The 20132-nt window shown below is 41.9% G+C and overlaps 1 protein-coding gene across 1 annotated transcript in view; it reads right to left on the reverse strand.

The window, feature by feature from the left end:
• The window catches only part of HTR2C (5-hydroxytryptamine receptor 2C), a 176740-nt gene that overhangs the window by 107410 nt on the left and 49198 nt on the right, over positions 1–20132 (reverse strand). The gene's annotated exons all lie outside the window — the stretch shown is intronic.

Here is a 20132-nt window from a genome sequence, read left to right on the forward strand (position 1 = left end):
AAAACTTGCTGATTTAACACTCCAGAAGTTTTTATTAATGGCTGTCTTTACAAAACTGCCACTGCTTCTAATTTAGAATTTTGTTTAAAATGAAGAGAATATACTTTCACTAATTGCCCCTACTGTGCCAGCAGAAAGTCTTAAGTAAATATGTATTTTCATAATCATGAGGTTGCTGAGGTAGTGTTCAGGATTGTCTATTAGGTCAGTGAGTATAAGGAGATCTACAGTGTTAAAAGTGCTATAAACAGTTACTCAATGCAATGTGTAGCCCGAGTCTATCTGGGATTGATGTACCCAATTTTGACATCATGCTTTGGATAAACATGCACTGGAAAATAAAACAAAGAACCACAGTATATCTTATACTTTTTTAGACCATGTTTTCTAAGTAATGCTTCAGTTTTTCCAAAAGGCTGATGTATTTAAATATTTTGATTACATCGAAGTTAACTTTGAGTTGGCAGAGGTAACCTAACCAACTACCATAATGTTTTGGAACTAAGGGATATACATTTCAATAAAATTATTGAAATGCAAAAAAAGAAGATACTGAAAACACCTAATGTGTATCACAAAAGACTTCCTTGGAATGCCCAGATACTTGCAGATACTCCATGTTTGAATTGTAGTTTGGTACCCAAGGCTTGTGGATTCCAATTGAGTCTGCTGAAACAGTCTTTAAGATGGAGATAGCATTTTTCACTCAACTATTGTATCTTGCCCTGGAAGAAATCTATAGTTTATTCATGGGAATCCTCCACCAAGTTGTGGTCAACAGTTTCCTAATCCTTTTCTCCTGAGTCTGTTTCTGACATTATTTAATCATCAAGTGTATAGTTTTAAATGTTTGCATGTATTAATAAAATAGATCATGAAATATATTTGGATGTACATGATTTTGGGGGGTAATTTTCATTTGCAGAGTGGCATGGCTGTTTTTATGAATGCAATGAATATAATTACATGAGACTGTAAAGTCCTTTTTGACTTAAGTCTACAGTGTATTTTTAAAAAATTAATCATGTATTTAAATATTAAAAGACCTTTGTCTGGTAAATTATTCAAATATGGGTTATATTATTTGATATTTTTACTCTTATGTAACAAAATATCCACTGTTTACCATCATAATTCAATTCATGAGCTGGTATTACTTGGGAAGATTGGAAATGATTATCAGTTACTACAATTCACTAACAGGTTACTTGGGACTAACCATGATGGCATTTTCACCATCCTCTTTAAATATATTCTGGCTGTCTAAACTACTGGAGAATGTCTTCAAAGAATATGGCCTGTCTTTCATAATGTGTAGGTTTGTTAAATATATAAACCACATAAGGGATTGGAGTAACCAAGGAAGCAGCCACAGGATTTTGGGGTGGCTACCATCCCCAGATAATGCTTTATTTCTATGTAAAACCACTTTAGGTGAGTAAATAACCATTCACAGAATAGTAAGAGACCAAAGAGAAGGTAGTGGGACTAAAAATAACTAAAAAATTGTGGCTTCATAGAGCATTAAGCAAAAATTACACCAGGAAGAAATAGTTGTTTTACAGAGGGAAAACACTGAATGTTTGGAGCATAAACTGGTGGCTGTTAATGAATGATTAATGAAGGCATAGGCTGGGAACAAGTAATAGCTTGACAGAAAAACTTTCCTAGGAAGAAGCTTCCTGCAATAACATATCTTCTATTGAGAAGATGCATTTAGAAATATACTGACAAAAAATATTTAGCCTTGATAGGCAAACTGCATATGTAATATGCCAACATATTTCTCAGTAAATTAAATCTTTGTAATGAATGCCTGCAATGGGAACATATTACCATAACCCTGTTTTTTCCATAAGGCAGATGTTGCCACAAACTAAACAGAGGAAAAACGCCATGCAAAATAAGGAGAAAATATGTAAGGGTTTCCCCAATATGAGTGTTTCATATGTATATGTGACAGCTATATGTTCTTTGAGCATTTTACTATATCACTATTGTCATTGTACTGCTTAGATCCCTTTTGTTATCCAAAGACTTAGAAACATTCTATAAGCATTAGCATGTTAATCTTCTAAAAGGCACACACAGAGGGGTCTGGAGGAAAGTATGAAAAGATAAAATTGGTCTTTGGACACTTTCTTTATTTTCAAACCTATTTCTCCCATTAACAGCATCTGTGTTTTAATTAGGCATGTAGAATTAAAATTAACTTTTTATCATTGCAATTGTAAGGAATGACAGGCAATAGGGAACTATTTTGCCTGGTGTGGGGAAGGCAAAGCAACTTTGGCAGTTCCTATAGTCACACCTGATCAGAGGCTTAATCTGAACTTCCCAGAATTCTGTTTCTATGAACACACTTAGCCATCCTGTCTGTGGCATAAGCATCTATTAGTCTTACTATGCCACATTTTCTCTATTTTATTAATTAATATTCTGTATAATGTACTTTAAAATCTCTATATATAAAGAACCAGGGGCAGTCACATCCAAAACAACTGAACGGATGACTGAAAGCTTGAGTCGGGCGACAAGGCCGGCAGGGGGGTTAGTGAGGGATGACCAAAGGACTGAACAGCAGACTGTGTGGGGCAACCAAGTGAGGGATGACCAAAGGACTGAGCAGCAGACTGTGTGGGGTGACCAGACTGATAGGGGGGTTAGTGAGGGGCGACCAAACTACAGAAAAACAGGCTGCATGGGGCGACAAGGCTGGAAGTGGGGTTAGTGAGGGGCGACCAAATGACCAAACAGCAGGCTGTGTTGGGCGACCAGGTTGGCAAGGGGGGCAGTGAGGGGCGATCAGGCCAGCAGAGGGGGGCAGTGAGATGTCACCAGGCCGGCAGGGGAGGCAGTGAGGAACAACCAGGCCGGCATGGGGTCTGTGAGGGGCAACCAAGCTGGCAGGGGGGTGGAATTTGGGGGTGACCAGGCCAGCAAGGGGGGCAGTTGGTGACCAGGCCAGCTGGGGGGGCAGTTGGGAGTGACCAGGTTGGCAGGGGGGGCAGTGAGGGGCAACCAGGCTGGTGGGGGGCAGTTAAAGGTGACAAGGCTGGCAAGGGGGCCAGTGAGGGGCGACCAGGCTGGCAGGGGGGGCAGTTGGAGGCTACCAGGCTGGCAGGGGAGGCAGTTGGGGGTGGCCAGGTCAGCAGGGGGGCCAGTTAGGGGTGACCAGGCCGGCAGAGGGGGGGCAGTGAGGGTCGACCAGGCTGGAAGGGGGGCCAGTAAGGGGCAATCGGGAAGGTAGGCAGGTGAGCAGTTAGGAGCCAGCAGTCCTGGATTATGAGAGGGATCCAGGATTGGAGAGGGTGCAGGCCAGGCTGAGGGACACCTTCTCTCCCGTGCACAAATTTTGTGCACTGAACCTCTAGTATTTATATAAATTGGTTTTAAAAATTTTTAAAAAAACTATACATTTTAGCTGGATTATCCTATATAATAAAGGCCTAATATGCTAAGTGTCCGGTTGTCCGGTTGGTTGTTCAACCAATCAAAGCATAATATGCTAATGACATGCTAAGGCTGCTCAAATGCTTGGTATGACATGCACTGACCACCAGGGGGCAGACGCTCTGACCAGTTAGCTTGCTTTTGGAGTCCGGCCAGTCGGGACTGAGTGAGATGTGCTGGACACACCCTGGAGCCCTCCCATGGTCCCTCCCCACTGGCCAACCTCCTGCATCCTTCCCTAGCCCTGATCATGCGCTGGTGGGGTCCCTCGGCCTGGCCTACCCTCTCGCAATCTGGGATCCCTCAGGGGATGTTGGAGAGCAGGTTTTGGCCCAATGGTAGAACAACCAGTCACTATGATGCACACTGACCACCAGGGGGGCAGATGCTCAATGCAGGAGCTGCCCCCTGGTGGTCAGTGCGCTCCTATAAGGGGAGTGCTGCTCAGCCAGAAGCCAGTTCATAGCTGGCAAGCACAGCAGTGGTGGCGGGAGCCTCTCCCGCCTTTGCATTAGTCAGACATCCCTCCGAGGGCTCCTGGACTGTGAGAGGCACAGGCCAGGCTGAGGGACGCCCCCTGAGTGCATGAGTTTTGTGCACTGGGCCTCTAGTCATCATATAATCAATTTGGGGTGAGGTATAGGAATTTTTCTAGACTTTTTTTTATGTGATGAAAGTTATGCTTCGAATTTGGAATTGAAGACATGAAAGGGCAAAAGCAAAGGCAGGTACAGAGTGGCAATGATAGACAGCCTATAGAACTATGTCAGAAGAGAAGTCCATGGACCCTGGCCAAGGAGGCAACAAAGGTTAACCTGGGAATGAAGCTGTATGTCTACACCTAAGGAACAGATGAATCATGTGCCAAACTTTGAGGATCAGGGAGGCAGGGAACAACAAAAAGGTAACAAAAAATTAAGCACTTTGGTACCCCATGGAACTCACCAGGATAAGCATAACAACAAAAATCTCCTTTAGCCAACTGGTACCTCTGGCGAATCTCAGTTCCTGTCCTGCCTGTTTCCTCCAGATTAAATGATCTTTTTGACTACATTCCTAACTTTCAATCTTCATATTTTTGTTCCCTGGTTGTTGATCAGCTTTTTATTTTTGCACGGCTTTGTCACAAACAGATAAGCTATCATCTTGGCATATTCATAAAAAAGCTTAAAGTGTAGGAAAAGAAAAGGCTTAAAGTATAGGAAACGTTTATGACCTGGATTTTAGAATTTGGTGTCATCAGCAGATGATAACTGAAAATAGGAAAGTGGATGTACTGCCTAGGGCAAGTATTGCCGAGGGCAAGAAGGTAAGTGAGGCAGATATAAGACCAAAGACTGTCACAGCTTTTTAAAATACTTTGTACCTGAAATTTATGTTACGGAAACAAATCCCTGGAAATGCCAGTTGAAAGCTTTCCAGAGACAGCTAGCATAGGATGCTATAGTTCAATAGATTAGATTACTTGTAATTTAAGAGCACATAAAATTAATCAGCATTCTACAGATTTTTGGTGTGAACAATTATTTATTTTAAAAAAAGTTTTGTTAATCCTCATCTGAGGATATTTTAAATTGATTTTTATAGTAGAGAGAGTGGGAGGGAGGGGGAGAGAAAGAGAGAGAAACATCCATGTGTCCTCACATTGATTGGTTGCCTCCCGCACATGCCCCAACCAGGGCCAGGGGTCGATCAACAGAGCTATGTGCCCCACTGAGCCCAGCTGGCTAGGGTAACAATTATTCAAAAAGTTATTTTTTTTCTTTTCTCATCATAAACAATAGATTACAGACACTTACTCCATAGTCCATATATGAAAGCTGAAGGATTCTAAAATTTTAGTTTCTCTCTTTTGATCACTTATTGTCTCTTGGCTGTTGCAAAATTTTGCAAAAACAGAAAGCAATTATCTGCAATTTTAACAACATTATTTTGATAGGAACTATTTCTTAATGATTTCCATTCTTTTTATCCCAACAACCTTATAGTAAATAGAAGCATGTTATTCTTAGATTGAGAACCTTATTGTTCAGCAACATTTAATTGCTGGCTAAGCACTGTGCAACCTCTACTATATTTCCACAGAATGAACATAGACTTTGAAACCAGACAAACCTGAGTTTGAGATCCAATATCACCAGCTTAGTTGTCACCACCTCCACAAAGCCATTCCTGAAGTCCTTCCCCTTCCTCGTTATCTACTTTCCATTGTGTTCACAAGAAAATCTGACATAGTTCTTACTCTGTAATTATTCTACATTGTATTAAAATTATCAGCTACTCTGTCAATTTCCCCCATTACTACTTCTACAGGCAAAGGGGTATGCTTACTTAACACATGGCCCAGTACATTTTAGGTGCTCCTTTGAATGCTTGAAAAGACAGGTGAACAAACAACATTTAAGTGGCTTGATTTATCTTTCTCTTAAAGGGAGAATAAAAGAGCGGGATGAAAATCCCCCCTTTCCACAACAATGTGGATAAAAACAAACAAACAAAAAACCTTAGTCGAATGTGTCAATAAAATAAGGCCAGAAAATGTAAAGCTAAAGCATCATTCTGAGCAAAACTTGGAGCAAGTAAGAGCTCTCATGTTGAAATGTCATCATGGGCTACATAATGGCTTGGGTTTAGTTAGGTAGACAAAGGAGTTTCTTGCAATTAATTTGGTTCTCTGGAAATATTGAAGCATATTTCTGAGAAAAAGTAGAATTGTGAAACTCTATGACACATTTTAAGATGTCTGCCCTTTTTTTGGCATTTAATTAGCTCATATACCTAATGGAAGTGTCAGGAAATAGCCCAGAAAATTCGTGCAAAAGCTCCTGACCTCGCTCTCTGATTTCCCATCACTGTTTCTAATAGTATCATTAGATCAGACTTTGAAGTTAGCTTTCACAGAGACTCCTGTTTGCTCAAGTCAAAGAGAAAAATAAGAAAGCTCATTATCTTGTATTTGGAACTACATGCAGCTAAAATGACATATGAATACATCATAGTCAGTGCTAAATATTCACCTGATAGCTCCCATAATGCTACTGCAAAATCCCTCTTGCTAATTCCAAAATTACAATGCTCTAATTTAAAATAATTTATTAGGTATTACTCTCAGGAATATGGTACAAGAATTTTCATAAATGGGGCTTTTTGGAATAGGGGAGATTCTTTGTTGTCCCTATACCTCATTGCAATACTGCTTTCTCCACAGACTCTCTGTGGCTTAGAAAATGTACTCAAATTTAAGGAAACTGCAGTGGTCTTTTAAAATTAAGATCACATGCACATAATAGAATATAGAGATGCTGTATTATAAAGTTGTGCACTTGAAACATATAATTTTATTAACTAACTAGAGGCCTAGTGCATGAAATTTGTTCACAGGTAGGGTCCCTAGGCTTGGCTGGTGATCAGGGCTGATCAGCGTCTTCCAGCTGCCAGCCAGGGCCTTCCTTCCTTCTGCGCCACCCTTTGGTGGTCAGCACACATCATAGCGAGTGATTGAACTCCCAGTCGGTCAACCTCCTGAGGGGACACTTTGCATATTAGGCTTTTATATAGATAGATTTGTTGCCTAGGATAGGAAACGTCTATGACAACTAACAAAGTACAGTATTTCCACAATAATAATTATGATGATGATGTTGAAAATTGCAAGTGCCTGCTCTGTGACAGCCAGAGTTGTTGTAAACATTGTATAAATAACAACTCATTTTAGTGGATAGTATTACTGAACACTGGGCACTTGGCTTCCTTTCCCTAATACACCTGACCCTGGTGACACTAATGAGAGGTAGGCCATGTCTATAAAGAAATAATTTACTTTGATGATGGTGGATATAGGTTCTGAACCATGAGCTACCCTCATCAAAGAATGGTAATGGTAATTCAACAAAAAAAGGTTCCTTTATTTACCTATTATCTTTTGCCACCTTAGTGTGCAATGATGAAGAGTTTTGTTTTCACTTTACTTAGATGAAGAAATTGAAAGACAGGCTAGGCAGCCATCTTAGTCTTATCCTCTCCCCTCACCCCCACCCCCACCCCAACCTGTCATATAATAATTAACATAGGACAAATGGGTTTTTCAGATTTAAGTCTTTCTTTTCTGTTTTTGCTTGTAAGATGGTCGCTTTTTCTCTTCCCTTCAGAATGTTGCCATTTTTTTCAACGCATTCCCCAAGCCTCTTTCTCTCAGTTCAAATTTTGTACTGGAGCGGAGTTAAAGCTGCCTAAGGCCACGCCACATGACTAGTAAGAGGCGGTGGCTTAAGAAAGGGGTTCCCCTAAATCAGCTGCCAAGAGTGTGAGGGCCAGACCCTCTGCCTTTCCCCTCCGCCGGGAGCGCCCACCACTCCAGGCCTTGGAAAGCTACATTTCCAAAACTACACACTCCCATTTCATCACAACAAAGCTTTCTCAGGGCACACAACACAGCACCCTCTTCCCCAGGCCCTAGAAAAACAGTGCTCCCAAGCCTGGGGATCCTCCCCAAACGTGCCTCCCGCAGTCTTTGGCCAGGATGTCCCAGACCCCCTGGTCCCCTCTGGGCACCCAGGCACTCTGGTTCAGAAGCAGGGGAGTCGGGTGAAGGGAGGCTGAACCCAGGGCAATTTTCAAAAGCCCAGGAGAGCCCAGACTGCTGGTAAGCTGAACCTCGCCCACTCACCACCCAAGTCCTGTAACACCACAGCCAGGCCGGCCACTTGAAGGGGTTGCAAGTTTCTTTTTTCTTTCTTTCTTCCTTCCTTTCTTTCTCTCTTCCTTCCTTCCTTCCTTCCTTCCTTCCTTCCTTCCTTCCTTCCTTCCTTCCTTCCTTCCTTTCTTTCTTTCTTTCTTTCTTTTTATTGCTTAAAGTATTACAAAGGGTATTACATATGTGTCCCATTTTTTCCCGCCCTTGACAATCCCCTGGCTTCCCCTATCCCCCAGTGTCTTATGTCCATTGGTTATGCTTATATGCATGCATACAAGTCCTTCGGTTGATCTCTTACCCCCCTCCCTTCTTCAAACAGATTGTCAAACTGTCAAATTTCAATGCTCCCTGCAGGACTCGGTGTTCCCTGCATCCTGGCAGCTGGGAATGAAAGGCAATCCTCAGCCCTCTGGCAATGCTGTCCCTCCTGAGTTAGACATGCACACCCTGGGATTTCTGTTTCCTGCATGAACAGAGGGAATAATGGAGGATGGGAGGGGGGACCATGAGGGAGAAGGGTGTGGTGATTCATGGAGGGAATGGGTAAGGGCCAGTTAAAGTCACCTCTCTGCCCAGGACAGAGCCGGGTTTAGGGACAGCGGGCCTGCCCTTCGCTTTGTTGTCAGCATCCTGGTTGCTGGCACGCACACTGCCCACGCACACGCTCCCCAAAATCATCGCAACCAGCCAAGAGGCCCCTAACAGTCCCCTAACAGCCCCAACCCCTTGGCAGAAGGAAGAAACTTGTACACAGGCACTCCAGGGCCAGGTGCTGTGGTTTGCCTCTGAGTACCATTTTAAACGCTAGAATAATGATATCATTAAATAAAATAATTAATAGTATTTTGTTTTCTTCCAAGTCTTTGGGAAAATGAAATTCAGGTTTTTTACCAATCTGCTAACATTTATAGTCACCTGTGGCGATGTGGAGTGTGTGGGGGCTAGCGGGGAGATTGGTGCTCAAGGTGGGGAGCGCAAGGAAGGTGTAGAGGCGTGCTGCGGAGAGGGGCCAGTCTGGGGATCTAGGTCCCCAATGCCATTTGTGGGACTGCGGCATCCACCTGCCCACCCACCTTACCTGTGGATGCAGTTTCCATGACAATGGGCAGTGACTGGGCAGGGTTCAAGCCTAGTTCCTGGGGCACTGCCCCTGGCCGGACTCTCCCATCTGCGGTGCCGGCCTCACCCCTTTCGGAGTCACTGCTTTATCCTCCCCTTCCTCCCAGTCCCCAAACCTCTGGGACCTGGGGCCAGCCAGCGGCAGCAGCTCTTTTTGGGGATCAGGAGGCGCAGCCATGGCTGGTGGTCCCCGGGCAATGAGATGGCAGCTGGAGGCATGGAGGTGTGGTGGTTGGACTGGTTGGCACTCCCTGCTGCTGCCCCTGCCCCCCCGGGACTCGGGGCTTGGGAGGCTGCAGTGTACATGCTGCCACTGCAGCAACTTCAGACAAGCTGCTGCCCGCTCTTCTCCCCACTTCAGCTCCTCCTCCTGTTGGGGGCCGATTGGGCCAGGCCAGCTGGGGGATGGGGGCTAGGGGGTGGGGAGATGGGTGGGGTGGTGGAGGGGTGGGGGGTGGAAGGAGGTGGGTGGGGGCGATTGGGGCCTGAATCAGCCTAGTTGGCTGCCCCAGTGCGTGTCATAGCCATCAGTCATCCTGGTTGTTCTGGTCATTCCACCATAATGGTCGCTGGGCTTTTATATATAGAGATATTATACCAATAAATTTAATAAAAATTTAAAAAATTAACCCCATGGGAAAAAAGAGAAATGGGCTATCAAGCCATGAAAAAAACATGGAGGAAGCTTAAATGCATATTGTTAAGTGAAAGAGGCCAATTTGAAAAGGCTACACACTGTATTGTTCCAACTATATGACATTCTGCAAAAGGTTCTATGGAGACAATAGAAAGATCAGTGGTTGGTAGGGGGAGACAAAGATAAATATTTGAAGCACAAAGAAATTTTAAGGCAGAGAAACATTATATATGATATATATATATATATATATATATATATATATATATATATATCACTATACATTTGTCCAAACTCACAGAGTGTACAACACCAAGTGCTGGCAACTATGTAAACTATGGACTCTGGGTGGTATGGGTATGTCAATGCAGGCTCATCAGTTGTAACATGTACATCTGGTGGGAGAGGTCGATAATAAGGAAAACTATGCATGTGTGGGGACAGGAAATATATGGGCACTCTTTAACTTCCACTCAATTTTACTATGATCCTATAAATTCTCTAAAAATAAAGTCTATTAAATATAATAAAATTAAGATCACTTATTTGAAAACACACACACACACACATACACACACACACAGAGTTTTTCCTAACAAAGTTCTTTGCATTGTTAGAATTTATTTAAGTGATTATAGCTGTCCTCAAATGCCCAAATTCTATTAGGAATTCAATGTTTAACTTGGACCTAACTCATAAAAATTAGATAAATCTAAGTAAAGTATACTTTACTGGCATGGAGGCAAATATGTCACCACAAATATTGAACAGTGCAGCAAAGCTACTCCGGATTGGATTTCATTTTACTACATCCAGATAGCATATCTACAACAACAAATGATTTTGCATTCCTTTCTATCCTAGAGTCCATGCAAATTAATGTTTTCTTTCTCTTGTATACATTGATGATGAACTTTGGGGAGAACATGTATAATTCAGATTGGAATTTCTACCATGATCTTAACAGGTGTCTTCAAATATTTATTAGTTATTGCTGTATGCCTAGACAACACAGAAAAGTCAGAGGAAAAATATAAGCACTGGATACTTGAGGTGGAAAAATATAAATTTGGCTGTGGTAGCTATGTTAATATGTAGATCTGTTCTTCTCCACTGCCTAAAAAGACTGCTGAGTACTCTCAATCAATTAATATGGGTTCTCTATATGCTTTCACTGCTGTCTTATGTTCCCCACTGCTTGGTAGGCTCCCCTGAGTTCCTCTGTGACTTGAGCTAATACACACACACACACACACACACACACACAGACACGGGCCTATTGAGTGATATTCTTTAATGAGATGTGAGTTGCTTCAGTGAGAAAAAATCTAAATAAACTGCCATAAGAACTTGCTTCCCACCCATCTAGTGTGGCTCAAGTTGGTTGAGTGTAGTTCCATGCTCCAAGAGGTCACTGCTGCTGGTTTGATTTCCAGTTGGGGCATGGCCCGGTTGTGGGCTTGATCCCCAGTAGGGGGTGTGCAAGCGGTATCTGGTTGATGTTTCTCTCTCATCATTGTTTCTATATCTCTCTCCCTTTTCCTTCCCCTCTCTCTAAAATTAATAAAGACATATAAAAAAAACTTGTTTCCATGGAATTGACCAGTATGTACTACATGATCAATAATAGATAATACTTTGGATTAATTTATAAATTAGATTGATCTTTGTCTTTATCACAAAGGCCATGCCTATACTTACATCTATTGTAAGTTAGAAAAAGATTAGTTATATATTAGATGATAGTTACATCTATTTTTATGTAAATGCTGCAAGTAAGGCACTGAATACTTTCAGCTTACTACCTTCTACTGATGTCTGCAATAGATGTTTGTTTTTCCTATAACATAGGAGAAAAATAAGGGCAGTTAAGAGAAAATGTATATGGTTAACCAAAAAATACCAAAGCAGCAAATGCTAGTGTTTAAATTCTCCATCAATCTGAACTGGGACCATGGTCAGACTGATGCCATGATTTACATCTAAGCCATTAAAAAGTCCTCCAGATATGATAGTGATGTGAGAAAGCTTCAGAAAATGTATAAAGGATGGGTGTATCTAGAGGCCTGGTGCATGAAATTTGTGCACTTGACAGGGAGGGTCCCTCAGCCCGGATTGTGAGAGGGTGCAGGCCAGGCCAAGGGACCCTGCTGGTGCATGATTGGAGCCGGGGAGGGATGTGGAAGGTTGGCCAGCGGGGAGGGATTGAGGGAGGGCTCCAGGGCGTGTCCATCCCATCTCGCTCAGTCCCAATCCACCAGACCCCAGAAGCAAGCTAACCTACCAGTCAGAGTGTCTTCCCCCTGGTGGTCAGTGCACATCATAGTGAGCAGTTGAGCAGCCTTAGCATATAATTAGCATATTATGCTTTGATTGGTTGAACAGACAACTGGATGACTGGACACTTAGCATGTTAGGCTTTTATTATATAGGACTAGAGGCCCAGTGCACAAATTTGTGCATGGGTGGGGTCTGGCCTGCCCAGCACCAATCGGGGCAGATTGCGGCTGGGTCTGTCAGGAGGAGGAGACAGCGGGAGGTTGGCCAGCCAGCCCACCCTGATCGGGGCACAATCAGGGCTGGGCTGGCTGGGGGGAGGGACCGCAGGTGATTGGCTGGTGGGCCTCACCCCCAATAGGGGTGGGGGGGCAAACTGTGGGCAGGGACAGCCATGGCGAGGGTCTGTGGACAGTGGGCCAGCTGGCCCTGCCCCTGAATGGGGTGGGGGAGGGTCGATCAGGAGTCAGCAGCTTGGGGAGGGGCCATGGGAGGTTGGCCGGCCAGCCCAAACCCTGATTGGTGTGTGTGTGTGTCGGGGGGGGGCTGATCGGGGGTGGAGCTGGCTGGGGGAAGGCTCCGTGGGCTGATCTGGGTGGTGGGGGCTGATCAGGTGTGGGGTGGGGCTGGCTGGAGGGAGAGACTGTGGGTGGTGGTCTGGCCCACCCCACTCCTGAATGGGGTGGGGGGGGGCTGATTGGGGGCCAGCAGCCTGGGGGAGAGTCTATGGGTTGTTGGCCAGCTGGCCCTACCCCTTATCGGACGGGGGGGGGGTTGATTATGTATAGAGTTGACTGGGGGGAGGGGCTGTGGGCTGATTGGGGTGGTGGGGACCCATTGGGGGTAGGGCCAACCATGGGGAAGGGCAATAGGCGGTTGGCCCACTGGTCTTGCCCCTGATTGGGGTGGGGGCCGATATGGGGTGGGGCCAGCCATGGGGAGGGGCTGTAGGAAGTTGGCTATCTAGCCCAGCCCCCTATTGGGGTGGGGGCTAATCAGGGGTGGGGCCAACTGGGGGGCAGGGGCTGTAGACCATTTGGGGTGGGGCAGGTCAATGAGGGCAGTGCTGGCCAGGGGAAAGGGCCGCGGGGGGGGGGGGGGGAGGTTGGCCAGCTGGCCCCCCTGATTGGCTGGTTCGCTGGCCGCAGTGGGCATCATAGCAACTGGTTGTTCTGGTTGTTACGGTGTTCCAGTCACTGGATTTTTATATATATAGATGGCTGCCTCTAATCTTTTTCTACTTAAATCCAGTAATTCTACAAAACTTATTTTTTCTAAAATAAAAATTAAAATCTTACAAAAAATTATAATAGAAAGACTATAGTATTCTATTGTCCAAATAGTAAATTCCAAATGCATTTGAATTTTGAAATTTAAAGTGCTTTATAATTTGACATCTGACTACCTTTCTAGATTCCTCTAACATTAGTATATGCAGAGATTTTAACTACACAGGGCTAATTTCCCTGATCATATCATGAATTTGCATTTATTTTTATATTATTCCCACTGACTGAAATGTCAAGTCCTACTTCTTCTTGGCCTGTCAAAATCCCCGTTATGCTTTGAGAACCTGCTTGAATGTCAATTTTCTTGGCAAGCATCTAGAATTAGTGCCTCATACACAATAGCCCCTAAGTGAATATTATGCAAATGAATAAATCAATGAATTAGTGAATGAGGCTTCTGAACTGATATATTCCTCTCAGAAGCTTTTGTATAATTCTAATTTAGTATCTTACAAATATTATAGTAGAATATATATATATATACATATATATGTAAATATACATAAAACCTGAACTTACTTCTAGAACCATGCTTGATAAATTAAAGTCTATAATACTTGTTATTTTTATTCAATTAATTATTATTAATCTATTTTTAGATATTAAAATGAGTTTATTTTTCTGCCCATTTGTGGTAAGAAAGAATATGTATTAAATTTTTTAATATCCCTCAGAAAAAGAAGAAATAATCTTTGTAATTGGAATAATTCTATTTTTCAGGGAGGAAGAATTTTGACTATTAGACTTACGGCTTATGCCAACCCTTTGTAACCAAAAACCATTTGTAACTAAGTGGTGATATAAATGATGCTAACAAATGCCAGAAGCTTCCTATGTTGTGATTTACCTTATTGTTATTTTATCATTCTGAGTTGCATTCATTATTAGTGATCTGTAGCAAAGACTGTTTTTCTAAAGAATGTCATCTTGATGGAGAAATTAACATATCGAAACTAAAGTTTCTTATCCCTTGAAATTCACTAATAGCAACTGTTTTCCATAGTGGCCACACCAGTCTGCATTCCCATCAGCAGTGCACTAAGGTTCCCTTTTCTCCACTTCCTTGCCAGCACTTGTCATTTGTTGATTTGTTGATAGTAGCCATTCGGACAGGTGTGAGGTGATACCTCATTATCATTTTAATTTGTATCTCTCTGATGATTAGTGACTTTGAGCATTTTTTCATCTGTCTCTTGGCCATCTGTACTTCCACTTTGGAGAAGTGTCTATTTAGGTCCTTTGCCCATTTTTTAATTGGATTGTTTGTCTTCCTTTTGTTAAGTTGTCTGAATTTATATTAGAAGTCAAGGATTTAGAAATATAAGGTAGCTTTGTGCAGTGAGAACATTTATTTTCAGTGCTAAGGCAATGCATTGTCTTTAATGTGACCAACAGCAGCATATTATGGTTAAGTAGTGTTTTTATGTGATAATTAATACCATAACGTAGTATTTAACTTTGTATGGAAAATATACTGGGTTTTCACTAAATTGTAAACCAAAGAATATAAGTACTTTCAATAGTACTATATGAAATTTCTTTTGTGTAGCCAACATAGTACTGCCTGACATCAGTCAAATACCGGAAGTTATGTATCCTCTTATTCACATTACCCATTTAAAAAATTATTACATGCAATTGAATACTTTGGTCATAGAAGGCCATGTTGAAATACACACATTTTCTCATGTGAAAACATCAACCACTGTTGATTGGTTAACCAATGATTAACCAGTTCCTGGCAGAATCAATGCTAGGTATGCTTGGGAAGTCCTAAGTATGCAGAGATCTCTTGCTGTTAAAAGGCTGGACTGCCTCAGTGTTCAGAACCTAAATATAGACTCCTCTGCTGGTTCTCATACTACTAACCTTTGTGTCATTAGAATAATCAGTTAACCTCACTGAACCTTAGTTTCCAGGTCTGTAAAATGAGGGAACTGAGCTATTTGAACTTTAAGATCTCTGCTAGTTCTCAGACTCTGGGTATAACCTAGTAGTTATCTGATTATCTGAGGAATATAGTTATGTTCAAACCATTATTCCAGGACCATTGAAATTATAACAGGGCAATACTAATGTTAATATTATTAATCTACTGCAAACTTAACACTTAGATCTGTTTAAAATCACATGAAGGAAGCAAATAATTTTATTAAATTCTGGCTAACCATTTCAAGTACCTGACTTTCTAATACCCCTATCTTAGCACATGCATACTGCAACCTCCGATATAGGTGACAAGCGCAAAGTTAATTTTACTGTTATGTCCCAATAGGACATTGCTTGTCCACTTTCCCTAACTGATGAGACCACACCTTATTCCAGTCTGACTGGGTATTTCAGTCACACACTGTCTGCCTTGGCAAATTTTCTTTAGCTTGATTAATACTTGTTATCAACTTCCCAAGTGAGAACATTTATGGAACAATGTACTTTTTTAAAGCCATTAGCCCTATTTACTCCTGATAGCACAACAATTTAATTTAGTCTTTAATTAATTTAAGGGCAAAAAGTAAAATATGTGGGCACTTTTGTATTCATGAATGTTATATTATATACATCACAGTCTTGCCTAATCAGTCAAACTGAACTTGTAATAATTAGAAAACCTTATATTAAATGGTCTTCACCATAACTTACGTCAGGCAAACTATAGGTGGATTGTAGTTAAGAGGGCCACAATTTAACAGAAAGAATGGTGTAGTGGAAAGAGAACAGGGTCAAGGGTGACACATGATTCCTGGTTTTAGTGTTAACAATCACACGTTTTACTATCAAAAGCATATCACCCTCTCTGATCTTCATTGGAATTAAGGGGGAAAGGAACACTCAATTCTCCACCATAACCTGATACATACCAATAATGTTACTATTTTCCATACCAACCTGTTTGTGTCACTGTACATATTAAAAGGTATAAAAAGCTCAATCTTTGGAGTCAGAGCTACCACTTCTTAGCTAGGATAGTTTTCTAATCTCTTTAATCCTCAGCTTCTTATCTTTAAAAATGGAACTAATCATACCCAACTTTCAGCACTGCAATATTAAGTCACATATAGAAATAATAATAAAATGAGACACCACATGTGAAAGTGCTTTTAAATTGTAAAGGTATTTAACATGTAAGACTGTTAAATACTATATTACAGAATTTCCAATTCCTTATTTATGATATATGGCTGTCTTTAGAATTGGCAATCCTTGATTTTTTGACTTTATTTTTATTATCCTTTTATAATATTTGGCTCATATTACCTTTCACTGAACCATTTAACAAAGAACAAAGAGACTCATAAAAGTAAAGGAAGAGTATGTGTCCTTGGAATTGGGGAAGAGATAAACTATGAAAGCCATCAGAATTCTTGGCCATAGATGAAATAATATTATTCCATTTTCAATAAATCTATGTAATTAATCCTTAGAGGCATCAAATTTCAAGATGTAGGGGGACAAAAATATTACCATATAGATTTAAAATGATAACATTGGTACCAAAACAGAATAGCTTTTTAAAGAAGTTGCTTAACTGAAGTCTCATGAATTGCATGCAGCAAGTCGTACCCAGGAATAAGATGATCATGAAAGCAAGCCAAAGGAAGCCAACAAACTTTGGCCTTTCCATCAGTAAGATAGCAAAATGAGATATTTCATCACAAGCCCTTTCTGGCTGCAGATTTGCAAATACCGAGATATTGGAGCTAGACTCGATTAAACTTACCTTTCTAGGATAAATTATTTTAGGGAAACTCACATTTATCCGAGGGGTATTTTCAACTACAATGAACATTCTCCTAAATAATTGAATGTGTACTGTTACCACATGAGAGTCACACTTTGTTGGAATATTTATCTGAGTGACCATGTATCGCTAACTAAAGACATTATCCTCAGCATGGTGAGCAGAGACATCCCATCCTCAATTCCAATAGCTTTTGCCCTTGTATATGAGCATTGGGTGACAAAAGGTGGGGACAAAAGGTAAATGGCCTCGACGGCACAAAAAACTGGATTATCATGTCGCAATAGCGAGCACCATTAACTGTTATTGCCTGAGCAGCCGCATTTCAGTCATGGAAAATTTCAACAAAAGAGTGCATATGTGCCAGCAAAGCTGTGGAGGCCAGTTACCTGATATGCTATTCCATACATAACCCTATACTATGTACTTTATGAATCAATAATAAATTTACAATTTTTTATTATAAATCTGTGTTTTCTATCAAAATTACTTCTTGCGTGAATTTTGGGACACACTTTATTTATTTTTAGTTCCTATTTGTTTTGAGTTGTTTGAATTAGACTTTACAGACATATTTCTTCCACTAATCTAATGTTTTCTTATATCTAACATTTAAACTTTATGCAAATTAGAATTTTTAAAGTGGCAATAATTAGCAAATCAGACCTCTACATTTATTGTATTTCCCAGATGTTTGCAGCTACTGAGCATCAAAATTCTATCATTGTACATAAATACCTTAAGATCTTTCCATGGAGATATTTAAATTGATTCCTATAAGCCAGAAGGTGGGTATTTTTAATATTAAGAGGAAAGCTCCAGGGAAAGCAACAACAACATTATCTCTAAGCACTGTGATCCTACAATTCTGACACCCAGTGTTCTTAGCTGAGAAATAGGAATGTGGTTCAAGCTATCCCAATTTCCTACTTATTAGTTGGACATAAAATTGCTATAAACTTAGGGGTGGGAGGGAAGCTTTCTAATGTTTTCGAAGAAGAGAAGAAAATTAATTTGTTTCTTCTACCGCATATTATCCCTCTCTCATGTCAAGTCAATCGATTAACTTTTCTTAAAGTAATTGTGCTTTAACTCTGTGTAGAGTAAAGGAGGGAGCGAGAAAACTGTAGGCTGTCAATTCTTCTTTTTAATTTAATTTTTCAATTACATTTGACATTCAATCTTATATTAGTTTCAGGGGTATAGGAAGTGGTCAGACAGTTATATAATTTATGAAGTGGTTCCCCCATTATTCAAGTACTGTACCCACCTGGCACCATACATAGTTATTACTAGAGGCCCGGTGCACAAAAATTTGTGCACTCGGGGGTAGGGGGTCCCTCAGCCCAGCCTGTGCCCTTTCACAGTCTGGGACCCCTCGGGGGTGACCACTTGCTGGCTTAGGCCTGCTCCCCAGGGGATTGGGCCAGGATGTCAATCAGACATCCCTCTGGCAGCCTGGCAGCCCTCAGGGGATGTCCACTTGCCAGCGGGGAGCAGACCTAAGCTGTAGTCAGACATCCTTAGCGCTGCTGAGGAGGCAGGAGAGGCTCCTACCACCACCGCTGTACTGGAAGCCATCAGCCTGGCTTGTGGCTGAGCAGAGCTCCTCCATGTGAGAGCTCACTGACCACCAGAAGGTAGCTCCGGCATTGAGCATCTGCCTCCTGGTAGTCAGTGTGTGTCATAGTGACCAGTCATTCCTCGTGTTTCTGCTGTTAGGGTCAGTTTGCATATTACCCTTTTACTATATAGGATAGAGGCCTGGTGCACGGGTGGGGACCAGCTGGTTTGCCCTGAATGGTGTCGCGGATCAGGGTGGGGGTCTTGCTTGGGTGCCTGGCCAGCCTGGATGACGGGCTGATGGCTGTTCACAGCTGGTCACGCCCCCTTCAGGGTGGGGGTCCCCACTGGGGTGCCTGGCCAGCCTGGGTGAGGGGCTGAGGGCCGTTTTCAGGCTGGCAGGCAACTGAAATTCCCAGCCTCTCCTTTTTTTCTGTTTTTTATTTATTTATTTTTTTTATTAATTCTTGGATTTATTTACCTTCTATAGCTGTCACTGAAGCTGAGAGCCGGGTCCAGCTCTGAGGCCTGGCTCCAGCTCTGAGGCTGCAGCTGGCTGAAAGCAGGTATCTGGAGCTTGTTTAGCTTCTATAATTGCAACTTTGTTGCTTAGAGTGTAGCTTAGAGCAGGGCAAGGCAGGCGGGGAACCTTGGCTTCCTCCGTCACTGGAGCAAGCAAGCCTCCTGTTCGCTTCAGCTGCGTGGCTGTTGGCCACCATCTTTGTTGGCAGTTAATTTGCATATCCTGCTCATTAACCAATGGGAAGCATAGTGGAGGTATGGTTAATTACCATGTTTGTCTATTATTGGATAGGTTTATTGACTATATTCCTTATTTTGTAATTTACATCCCCTTGACAATTTTGTAACTACCAATTTGTATTTGTTAATTCATTCATTTTTTTTTTTAATCCGGTCTCCCAATCTTCCTACCACAGTGGTTCTCAACCTTGGCTGCACATTAGAATCACCTGGGAATCTTTTTAAAATCCTGATTTCTGGGCCCCAACCTCCAGAAATTCTGTTTCTTTGTTATGGGGTGGGGCCACAACATTAGTAACAAAGAAACAGAATTTCCAGAGGATGAGGCCCAGAAATCAGGATTTTAAAAAGATTCCCAGGTGATTCTAATGTGCAGCCAAGGTTGAGAACCACTGCCCTACTATCTAGCAACCCTTAAATTGTTCTCAGTATCTATGAGTCTGTTTCCATTTTGTTTGTTTGTTTATAGTGTCCTTTAGATTCCACATATAAATGAAATTATATGCTATTTGTCTTTCTCTGTCTGACTTACTTCACTTAGCATAGTGTACTCTAGGGCCATCCCAGTTGTCACAAATGGTAGCATTTTATTCTTTTTCA

The sequence above is a fragment of the Myotis daubentonii genome, chromosome X (genome assembly GCF_963259705.1).
Source record: "Myotis daubentonii chromosome X, mMyoDau2.1, whole genome shotgun sequence".
NCBI lineage: Eukaryota > Metazoa > Chordata > Mammalia > Chiroptera > Vespertilionidae > Myotis > Myotis daubentonii.